Consider the following 11936-nt stretch of genomic DNA (forward strand, 5'->3'; position numbering starts at 1 on the left):
CTCTTAGCCTCATCCACCAGAGGGTAAACAGAAGAAGCAAGAAGAACCACAGTCTTAACCACAGCTGCTGGGACAAAAACCACATTACAGAGAGTTAATTAGGATAAAAATGTAGAGAGTTACGTCCCAGATGAAGAGACAAGGTAAAACTCCAGAAAAGCAACTAAAAGAAGTAGAGATAGGCCACCTTTCAGAAAAAGACTTCAGAATAATGAAAGTGAAGATGATCTAGGATCTCAGAAGCAGAATGGAAAAGATGCAAGAAATGCTTACCAAAGACCTGGAAGAACTAAAGAACTAACAAACAGAGATGAATAATGCACCAGCAGGAATCAATAGCAAAATAACTGAGGCAGAAGAATGAATAAGTGACTTTGAGGACAAAATGGTGGAAATCGGTGCCACAGAATAGAATACAGAAAAAAAGAATGAAAAAAATGAAGATAATCTCAGAGAGCTCTGGGGCAGCATTACACACACCGACATTCACATTGCAGGGATCCTAGAAGGAGATGAGAGAGAGAAAGGACCAAGAAAATATTTGAAGAGGTAGTTGGAAAGTTCCCTAACATGGGAAAGGAAATAGTCAATAAAGTCCAGGAAGTGCAGAGTCCCAGGCAGGATAAACCCAAGGAGGAGCACACCAAAACACATAGCAATCAAATGGACAAAAATTAAAGACAAAGGTAAAGTATTAAAAGCAACAAGAGAAAATGACAAATAACATACAAGGGAACTCCCATCAGGTTGACAGCTGATTTCTCAACAGAAACTCTACAAGCCAGAAGGGAATGCCATGATATATTTAGAGTGATGGAAGAGCCTACAACCAAAAATACTTAGGAAGACTCTATCCAGATTTGATGGAGAAATCAAAAACTTTCCAGACAAGCAAAAGTTAAGGGAATTCAGAACCACCAAACCAGATTTACAGCAAATCCTAAGGGAACTTCTCCAGGCAGGAAACACAAGAGAAGAAAAAGACCTACACAAAATAAACCCTAAACAATTAAGAAAATGGTAATAGGATCATCCATGTAGATAATTACCTTAAATGTAAATGGATTAGATGCACCAACCAAAAGACATAGACTGGCTGGACAGATGAAAGCTTGTGCATGCATGCACTTCCACTTAGCACATCATTCTGCTTGAGTCCCCAAATTTTATGGTTATATTGTTAGGTTAATCATGCTTCCTTTATGGTTTGCAATTTTAATCATCTTTTACTTTTTGCCTGGCTATTGATTGTCAAAACTGATAAATGCCTTTTATTATTATGATTGTGTGATTATTACTCCCCTAATACCACTGCATCATGATTGGTCAACAGAAAAGTAGTAGAATTCTATATAACCAAAGCTAGGATTTCACAGGAAAACCTGTAATCACTTTCTGAAATCCAGATGTATAACAGAATTATTTTGGAAATTTTTTGAAAAATACACATGCCCAGGCATTGATATTCTTCTCCAGAGCTCCAGATGTCTTTCTAATGAGCAGCCATGTTTAAAAACAACTGAATCATATGATTATCTTTTACTTTTTTTCTAGTTTGTTTCACTTTCTATTTCATATTCAACGCTCTCATTTCATTTAGTTTATATTTTCCAATTTCTCCATCTCTTCTTTTTTATGTTCTTTCTCAAGACTTTATTAAACATAGTAGAAAAGTTTTTGTACACACACATATATATAAGTATGTATAATACATATATTTTAGAAAAGAATTTTTGACTAAAAATTTTATGACATTTTGATTCCATTTGTTTGACTTTGTAAGAATAGAATGCTAGATTTTTAATTAAAAAAAAAAAAGATTTGCAACAAGAAACAAAGGTTTACTATATTGCACAGAGAACTATAGTCAATATCTTGTAGTAATCTACAACAGAAAATAATCTCAAAAATAATATATATGTATATGTATAACTGAATCAATTTGCTGTGTACCTGAAACATTGTAAGTCAACTATACTTCAGTAAAATATATAAATATTAAGAAAAAAAAGCAAAATACTGATATGTGCAAAAACACAAATAAATGTTTAGTACGTTTTGCTGAGTGAAAGAAACCAGATGCAAATAAATACATGATATATTTTCATCTATATGAAGTTAAGAAGTACAATTCATTCATGGGACTAGAAACCAGAATAGTAGTTACCACTGGGGGACAGTATAGACAGGGAAAAGGCAGGCTATGTTTGCATATTAATCCCATTATCATTTTTCTGTTATTGTTAATTCTTTCATATTTCTCACATAGAAGATCATGCCATCTGCAAACAGTCAGTTTATTTTTAACTTCCTAATTTACATACTTTTATTTCCTTTTCTTGTTTGATTTCATTAGGTGGTACTACCAGTATGATGCTGATAAAAAATGCTAAGAAAAGACATCCTTGCTTTGGTCCTCATCTTAGAGATAAAGCTTCGAGATTTTTTTTTTAGCTTCGAGATTTTTTAGCATTATGTTAGATGTAGGATTTTTTGTCTTTTTTTTTTGCAGGTTTTTTCTTATCAAATTGAGGCATTTCCTTCTACTCCTAATTTGCTTTTAATTTTTATCATGAATGGGTATTGTATTTTGTTAAATGCTTTTTTATGCATCTATTGATGTGGTCATGTATTTTTTTTTTAGCCTGTTAATATAATAGAGTCTATTAATTGATCTTCAAATGTTGAACCAGCCTTGCATGCCAGGGATACATCCTTCTTAGTTGTAGTGTGTAATTCTTTTTATAAATTGTTGGATATGATTTGCTAATATTTTGTGAAGGATTTTTGCATCTGTATTCATTAGACACATTGGTCTGTGATTTATTTTTTTTTTTTGTTTATTTTTTTCCCATTTATTTTTATTAGTTGGAGGCTAATTACTTTACAATATTGTAGTGGTTTTTGCCATACATTGACATGAATCAGCCATGGATTTACATGTATTCCCCATCCCGATCCCCCTTCCCACCTCCATCTCCAACCCATCCCTCTGGGTCTTCCCAGTGCACCAGGCCCGAGCACTTGTCTCATGCATCCAACCTGGGCTAGTGATCTGTTTCACCCTTGATAATATACATGTTTCGATGCTGTTCTCTCAAAACATCTCACCCTCGCCTTCTCCCACAGAGTCCAAAAGTCTGTTCTATGCATCTGTGTCTCCTTTTCTGTTTTGCATATAGGGTTATCATTACCATCTTTCTAAATTCCATATATATGCGTTAGTATACTGTATTGGTCTTTATCTTTCTGGCTTACTTCACTCTGTATAATGGGCTCCAGTTTCATCCATCTCATTAAAACTGATTCAAATGAATTCTTTTTAATGGCTGAGTAATATTCCATAGTGTATATGTACCATATCTTCCTTATCCATTTGTCTGCTGATGGGCATCTAGGTTGCTTCCGTGTCCTGGCTATTATAAACAGTGCTGCAATGAATATTGGGGTGCACATGTCTCTTTCAGATCTGGTTTTCTTGGTGTGTATGCCCAGGAGTGGGATTGCTAGGTCATATGGCAGTTCTATTTCCAGTTTTTTAAGAAATTTCCACACTGTTCTCCCTAATGGCTGTACTAGTTTGCATTCCCACCAACAGTGTAAGAGGGTTCCCTTTTCTCCACACCCTCTCCAGCATTTATTGCTTGTAGACTTTTGGATAGCAGCCATCCTGACTGGCGTGTAATGGTACCTCATTGTGATTTTGATTTGCATTTCTCATAACGAGTGATGTTGAGCATCTTTTCATGTGATTGTTAGCCATCTGTATGTCTTCTTTGGAGAAGTGTCTGTTTAGTTCTTTGGCCCATTTTTTGATTGGGTCATTTATTTTTCCAGAATTGAGTTTCAGGAGTTGCTTGTATATTTTCGAGATTAATCCTTTGTCTGTTGCTTCATTTGCTATTATTTTCTCCCAATCTGAAGGTTGTCTTTTTTCCTTATTTATAGTTTCCTTTGTTGTGCAAAAGCTTTTAAGTTTCATTAGATCACATTTGTTTATTTTTGCTTTTATTTCCAATATTCTGGGAGGTGGGTCATAGAGGATCCTGCTGTGATTTATGTCAGAGAGTGTTTTACCTATGTTCTCCTCTAGGAGTTTTATAGTTTCTGGTCTTACATTTAGATCTTTAATCATTTTGAGTTTATTTTTGTGTATGGTGTTAGAAAGTGTTCTAGTTTCATTCTTTTACAAGTGGTTGACCAATTTTCCCAGCACCACTTGTTAAAGAGATTAAAGTTAAAACACTTTCATCAGTGTTTTAGAGTTTTCTAATATAGGTCTTTTGTTTCTTTAGGTAGATATACTCCTAAGTATTTTATTCCTTTTGTTGCAATGGTGAATGGTATTGTTTCCTTTATTTCACTTTCTGTTTTCTCATTGTAGTGTATAGGAATGCAAGGGATTTCTGCGTGTTAATGTTATATCCTGCAACTTTACTATATTCATTGATTAGCTCTAGTAATTTTCTGGTAGAGTCTTTAGGGTTTTCTATCTAGAGGATTATGTCATCTGCAAACAGAGTTTCACATCTTCTTTTCCTATCTGGATTCATTTTATTTCTTTTTCTGCTCTGATTGCTGTGGCCAAAACTTCCAAAACTATGTTGAATAGTAGTGGTGAGAGTGGGCACCATTGTCTTGTTCCTGATTTTAGGGGAAATGCTTTCAAGTTTTCACCATTGAGGGTAATGCTTGCTGTGGGTTTTTCATGTATAGCTTTTATTATGTTGAGGTATGTTCCTTCTCTTCCTGCTTTCTGGAGAGTTTCTATCATAAATGGATGTTGAATTTTGTCAAAGGCTTTCCCTGCATCTTATGAGATAATCATATGGTTTTTATCTTTCAATTTGTTAATGTGGTATATTACATTGATTGATTTGCAGATATTAAAGAATCCTTGCATTCCTGGGATAAAGCCCACTTGGTCATGATGTATGATCTTTTTAATATGTTGTTGGATTCTGTTTGCTAGAATTTTGTTAAGGATTTTTGCATCTATGCTCATCAGTGATATTGGCCTGTAGTGTTTTTTTTTTTTTTGTGTGTGTGGCAACTTTGGTTTTGGAATTAGGGTGATGGTGGCCTCATAGAATGAGTTTGGAAGTTTACCTTCTTCTGAAATTTTCTGGAAGAGTTTGAGTAAGATAGGTGTTAGCTCTTCTCTAAATTTTTGGTAGAATTCAACTGTGAAGCCATCTGGTCCTGGGGTTTTGTTTGCTGGAAGATTTCTGATGACAGTTTCGATTTTCTTGCTTGTTATGGGTCTGTTAAGATCTTCTATTTCTTTGTGGCTCAGTTTTGGAAAGCTATACTTTTCTAAGAATTTGTCCATTTCTTCCAAGTTGTCCATTTTATTGGCATAGAGCTGCTGGTAGTAGTCTCTTATGATCCTTTGTATTTCAGTGTTGTCTGTTGTGATCTCTCCATTTTCATTTCTAATTTTGTTAATTTGGTTCTTCTTCCTTTATTTCCTAATGAGTCTTGCTAACGGTTTGTCGATTTTGTTTATTTTTTCAAAAAACCAGCTTTTAGCTTTGTTGATTTTTGCTATGGTCTCTTTAGTTTCTTTTGCATTTATTTCTGCCCTAATTTTTAAGATTTCTTTCCTTCTACTAACCCTGGGGTTCTTCATTTCTTCCTTCTCTAGTTGCTTTAGATGTAGAGTTAGGTGATTTATTTGACTTTTTTCTTATTTCTTGAGGTAAGCCTGTAATGCTATGAACCTTCCCTTTAGCACTGCTTTTACAGTGTCCCATAGGTTTTAGGTTGTTTTGTTTTCATTTTCATTTGTTTCTATGCATATTTTGATTTCTTCTATGATTTGTTGGTTATTCAGAAGCGTGTTATTTAGGCTCCATATGTTTGAAATTTTAATAATTTTTTTTCCTGTAATTGAGATCTAATCTTACTGCACTGTGGTTAGAAAAAAAGACTGGAATGATTTCAATTTTTTTGAATTTGCCAAGGCTATATTTATGGCCCAGGATGTGATCTATTCTGGAGAAGTTTCCGTGTGCACTTGAGAAAAAGGTGAAGTTGATTGTTTTGTGGTGAAATGTCCTGTCAATTAGGTCTAGCTGGTCCATTGTATCATTTAAAGTTTGTGTTTCCTTGTTAATTTTCGGTTTAGTTGATCTATCCATAGTTGTGAGTGGGGTATTAAAGTCTCCCACTATTATTGTGTTACTGTTAATTTCCCCTTTCATACTCATTAGCATTTGCCTTACATATTGCAGTGCTCCTATGTTGGGTGCATATATATTTATAATTGTTTTATCTTCTTCTTCGATTGATCCTTTGATCATTATGTAGTGTCCTACTTTGTGTCTTTTCACAGCCTTTATTTAAAGTCTATTTTATCTGATATGAGTATTGTGACTTCTGCTTTTTTTTAGTCTCTGTTTGCATGAAATATTTTTTTCTAGCCCTTCACTTTCAGTCTATGTGTCCCTTGTTTTGAGGTGGGTCTCTTGTAGACAGCATATATAGGGGTCTTGTTTTTGTATCCATTCAGCCCGTCTTTGTCTTTTGGTTGGGGCATTCAACCCATTTACCTTTAAGGTAATCATTGATAGGAATGGTCCCGTTGCCATTTACTTTGTTGTTTTGGGTTCACGTTTATACAACATTTCTGTGCTTCCTGTCTAGAGAAGATCCTTTATCATTTGTTGGAGAGCTGGTTTGGTGGTGCTGAATTCTCTCAGCTTTTGCTTGTCTGTAAAGCTTTTGAATTCTCCTTCATCTCTGAATGAGATCCTTGCTGGGTACAGTAATCTGGGTTGTAGCTTTTTCTCTTTCATTACTTTAAGTATGTCCTGCCACTCCCTTCTGGCCTGAAGGGTTTCTATTGATAGATCAGCAGTTATACTTATGGGAATTCTTTTGTGTGTTATTTGTTGTTTCTCCCTTGTGGCTTTTAATAATTGTTCTTTGTGTTTGATCTTTGTTTATTTAATTAATATGTATCTTGGGGTATTTTGCCTTGGGTTTATCCTATTTGGGACTCTCTGGGTTTCTTGGTCCTGTGTAACTATTTCTTTCCCCATTTTAGGGAAGTTTTCAGCTATTATCTCCTCGAGTATTTTCTCATGTCCTTTCTTTTCATCTTCTTCTTCTGAGACTCCTGTGATTCAAATGTTGGGATGTTTCACATTGTCCCAAGGTCCCTGAGGTTGTCCTCATTTCTTTTGATTGTTTTTTCTTTTTTCTTCTCTGCTTTATTTATTTCCACCATTCTATCTTCCACCTCACTTATCCTATCTTCTGTCTCTATTATTCTACTATTGGTTCCCTCCAGAGTGTTTTTGATCTCATTTATTGCATTTTTCATTCTTAATTGACTCTTTTTTACTTCTTCTAGGTCCTTATTAAACATTTCTTGCATCTTCTCAATCTTTGTCTCCAGGCTATTTATCTGTAACTCCATTTTGTTTTCAAGATTTTGGATCATTCTTATTATCATTATTCTAAATTCTTTTTCAGGTAGATTCCCTATCTCCTTCTCTTTTGTTTGACTTGGTGGACATTTTTCATGTTCCTTTACCTGTTGGTATTTCTCTGCCTTTTCATCTTTTCTAGATTGCTGTGTCTGGAGTGGGCTTTCTGTATGCTGGAGGTCTGTGGTTCCTTTTTATTGTGGAGGTTTCTCCCAGTGGGTGGGGTTGGACAATTGGCTTGTCAAGGTTTCCTAGTTAGGGAAGCTTGCATCGGTATTCTGGTGCATGAAACTGGATTTCTTTTCTCTGGGGTGCAATGGAGTGTCCAGTCGTGAGTTTTGAGATGGGTCTATGTGTTAGGTGTGACTTTGGGCAGCCTGTATGTTGACGCTCAGGTCTATGTTCCTGCGTTGCTGGAGAATTTGCGTGGTATGTCTTGCTCTGGAACTTATTGGCTCTTGGGTGGTGGTTGGTTTCAGTGTAGGTATGGAGGCTTTTGGATGATCTCTTATTACTTAATGTTCCCTGTAGTCAGGAGTTTTCTGGTGTTCTCAGGTTTTGGGCTTAAGTCTCCTGCTTCAGTCTTATTCTTCCAGTAGCCTCAATACTGTTCCAACTATACAGCACTGATAATAAGACTTCTGGGTTAATGGTGAGAAGATTCTCCACAGTGAGGGACACCCAGAGAGGTTCACAGAGTTACATGAAGACGAGGAGAGGGAGGAGGGAGATAGAGATGAGCAGGAGGAGAAAGGGGGACTCAAGAGGAGAGAGACAGATCTACGCAGTTATCTGTTCCCAAAGTGTTCTCCATAGCCCAGACACCCACAGAGATTCACAGAATTGAACTGGGAAGAGAAGGGGGAGGGAGGAAATAGAGGTGATCTGAGGGAGAAAATGGAGAGTCAAAAGTGGGAGAGAGTAATCAACACACTCCTGAGTAAAAATGGGTACTGAATTGGATTCTTAAATATCCAAAATTGATATCAAATACTGAAAAACAAAGATTAAGAATCTAGAGTAGAGGTTAGACTCTTAAAAATACAATCTTAAAAACAAAAACACAAAAAATTGAAGAAATATATATGAAGTTCGATTTAAAAATAGGGCTTTTTTTTTTTTTGCAAGGTTATAGTGAAATGAAAATGAAAATTAAGGTGTAATAGAGGAGTAATAGGGGACTTTAAAAGAAAATAAGAGAAACAATTAAAAAAGAAAAAAAATTTAATTAAAAAAACAGTAAAAATATATGAAAATGAAAGTTAAGGAGTAATGGAGGATTAATAGGGAATTTTAAAAGAAAATAAAAGAGAAAAATTAAAAAAAAGAAAAAAGTTTTAATTAAAATAACAAACAAACAAACAAAAAGTAAAAATATATCTAGGAATTTCTCTGGAGCTGTTGCTGTCAGTGTGGGTTCAGTTCAGTTTCAGATAGATCCTCGTTCCAGCTTACACTTCTTGATATCTATAGGCCCCTTCCAGTGTAGTGGGTGTTAACTACAGGGATTTTAATCTGTTGCACTGGTCACTTCTGGAGCGGGTCGCTTTGTTTATTTGGCTTATGTTTGCCGGTCTCTTCAGTGTCTAATTTCTGCCCCTGACACAGGCGGGCGGAGGTGGTCTCTTGTTTAGGTTTGCTTGTTCAGTCCTGCTGCGGGGGGGAGGGCGGGGCACTGCAGACAGATATCACTGGCTGTGTGGGGAGCATTCGCAGTGTTCCAGCCATACTGAGTTTGCCCCTGCTCACGGGCGTGTGCTTTCCCCGTCTACACTGCTCAGGCTCCCGGCTGCTCTATATGGAGCAGGCCCTGTGTTGCGTGCGGTTCCAGTTTTCGGGTTCTCCACAAAAGCGTGGACTCGGTTGGGCCTGCGTTTTGTGCCGTCCCGGCCCGAGCAGCTCAGGCAGCCAGGAGGCTGACAAGCGCACTCTCCCCGGGTGCGGTGCGACTTCTCCCCTCGTTGTCCCAGCCTCAGTTTCCACACGCTCTGGTTGGGTGCGCCTTGTGTCTGTTCTCGGGAGCTGGTCTCTAGCTGCGACCTTCCCAGTGGATGTCAACTATCCAGAATCTCAGGAAGTCCTTGGTTAGAATTTGGAAGCCTGTTTGCAGTTTGGTAGGGGATGCCGTCTCTGGGGCCGAGTTTGCCCCTTTCCCCTCCCCCCTGCCTCCTGTCTCTGGTGGGGGGATGGGTGGGTCCGCCGTAGGCTAGCTCTACTCTGGGATTGCTCAGTTCTTTTGTTCTGCAAACGGGCCCGCAGTGTGGGTTCGGGCCTGTTAATTTTCTCTCTCTCTCTTGCTATCCCACAGTTTAAGCTGCTATCTCACTTTAGCTCCCTCTGATTGCCCTCAGGGCATTCAGTCCCGGTCCTTGCCCTAAGCAATGCCGCCCGCTCCTCTCCGTTCCGCACCCACTTGCTGGTGGTGGATGCGGGCATCTGGGGTACTTTTCTGCTGGGAGTTGCTTTTAGGCATGTGATCTGTGGGTTTTATTTATTTTTCCTCCCAGTTAGGTTGCCCTCTGAGATTCGAAAACTTCCCCCAGACCCGCCAGTGAGAGGGTTTCCTGCTGTTTGGAAACTTCCTCCATTACGACTCCCTTCTCGGGACGGGTCTCCATCCCTAGCTCTTTTGTCTCTCCTTTTATCTTTTATATTTTGTCCTACCTCCTTTCAAAGATGATGGGCTGCTTTTCTGGGTGCCTGATGTCTTCTGCTAGTGGTCTGAAGTTGTTTTGTGAAGTTTGCTCAGCATTCAAATGTTCTTTCAATGAATTTGTGGGGGAGAAAGTGGTCTCCCCGTCCTATTCCTCTGCCATTTTAGCCCCTCCTCCTGATTTATTGTTATTACAGAATGCTTTGGTACATTTCAAAATAAGTTAAATTGTCCCTTCCCCTGGTGGAAATGCAAGTGTTTTTTTCTCAGATATTTACAGTGGGAATCAGGTTAAACTCCTACATGTAACTCTCACAGTATTGTAGGGCCCTTCTTATGACAAGGTCCCCCCCTGACGTTTTTAACCCTCAGTCTTGTGGACACTGCACCTCCAGAAATTTGTCAATTATGTTCGAGTTTTCCTCTCCTGGCTCTGGTTCCCCTGGTTTCTATTCCAGTAAGCCATGACTTCCTGTGTTCACTTGTCTATCTCTCCAATCTTGGGCAGTGGTTTGCCCCATGTCCTCCCCTCTCTTATGGAACCAAGAAGAATTGTTGATTTTTCAGTCTATTCAGCCTTTTACTTGTTAGAGCAGAGTGACAACTTTCAAGTTTCCTACATGTGGAACTGGAAACCAGAAATCAATATATATTTTTTTTACAGTGAAGTTTGGTCATGTAATATTAAAAAGTTAATTTTAGATTATTTATTTATTTATTTATTTTTCAATTACCATTTATTCATTGAGTTTTGAAAAACTTTTTCTTTTTTTTGTAAAGTCATTAAAAATATTTGTTTATTTTACTTTACAACACTGTATTGGTTTTGCCATACATTGACTTGAATCCACCATGGGTGTACATGTGTCCCCCATCCTGAATCCCCCCTCCCAACTCCCTCCCCATCCCACCCCTCTGGGTCATCCCAGTGCACCAGCCCCAAGGATCCTGTATCATGCATCAAACCTGGACTGGCGATTCATTTCACATATGATAATTTACATGTTTCAATTTCATTCTCCCATGTCATCCCGCCCTCACCCTCTCCCTCAGAGGCCAAAAGACTGTTCAATACATCTGTCTTTCTTGCTGTCTCGCTTTCAGTGTTATCGTTACCATCTTTCTAAATTCTGTATATATGTGTTAGTATACTGGATTGGTGTTTTTCTTTCTGGCTTACTTCACTCTGTATAATAGGCTCCAGTTTCATCCACCTCATTAGTACTGATTCAAATGTATTCTTTTTAATGGCTGAGTAGTATTCCATTGTGTATATGTACCACAGCTTTCTTATCCATTCGTCTGTTGATGGGCATCTAGGTTGCTTCCATGTCCTGGCTATTATAAACAGTACTGTGATGAACATTGGGGTACACGTGTCTCTTTCAATTCTGGTTTCCTCAGTGTTTATGATTTAATATAAAGGAAGAACACTCTCCACTCAGGACAGATTGAATTTACATATCATTTAGAATGAGCGAACAATGATCCTTGAAAAGACACTTTTAAGTGTATTGTAAGTTCTTCCAGGCAATTTGTTTGAACTCCCCAAATATAAAAAAAAAAAATAAAAAATTGTCTTGCTATTAGAGGTTTCAAAATAATTGTTCTTTTCAATAGTTTATGATAGTAATTCCAGTGTCAAAGAAGTACAAAATAATTCTAAATGGTTAGACTGGTTTAGAGGTAAAAGATAACTTCAGCTCTATGATATCATCAATAGAAATGATATTAAATCTTTTTCCATTAAGGAACATTAAAAATTATAATTGTAAATAAAAAGGACCTTAAAGAATGAAGATATAAAATAAAATAAAGATAAAGAAAAAAATCCCTGGGTTGGGAAG

Source organism: Odocoileus virginianus, chromosome 27, assembly GCF_023699985.2.
Source record: "Odocoileus virginianus isolate 20LAN1187 ecotype Illinois chromosome 27, Ovbor_1.2, whole genome shotgun sequence".
Lineage (NCBI taxonomy): Eukaryota > Metazoa > Chordata > Mammalia > Artiodactyla > Cervidae > Odocoileus > Odocoileus virginianus.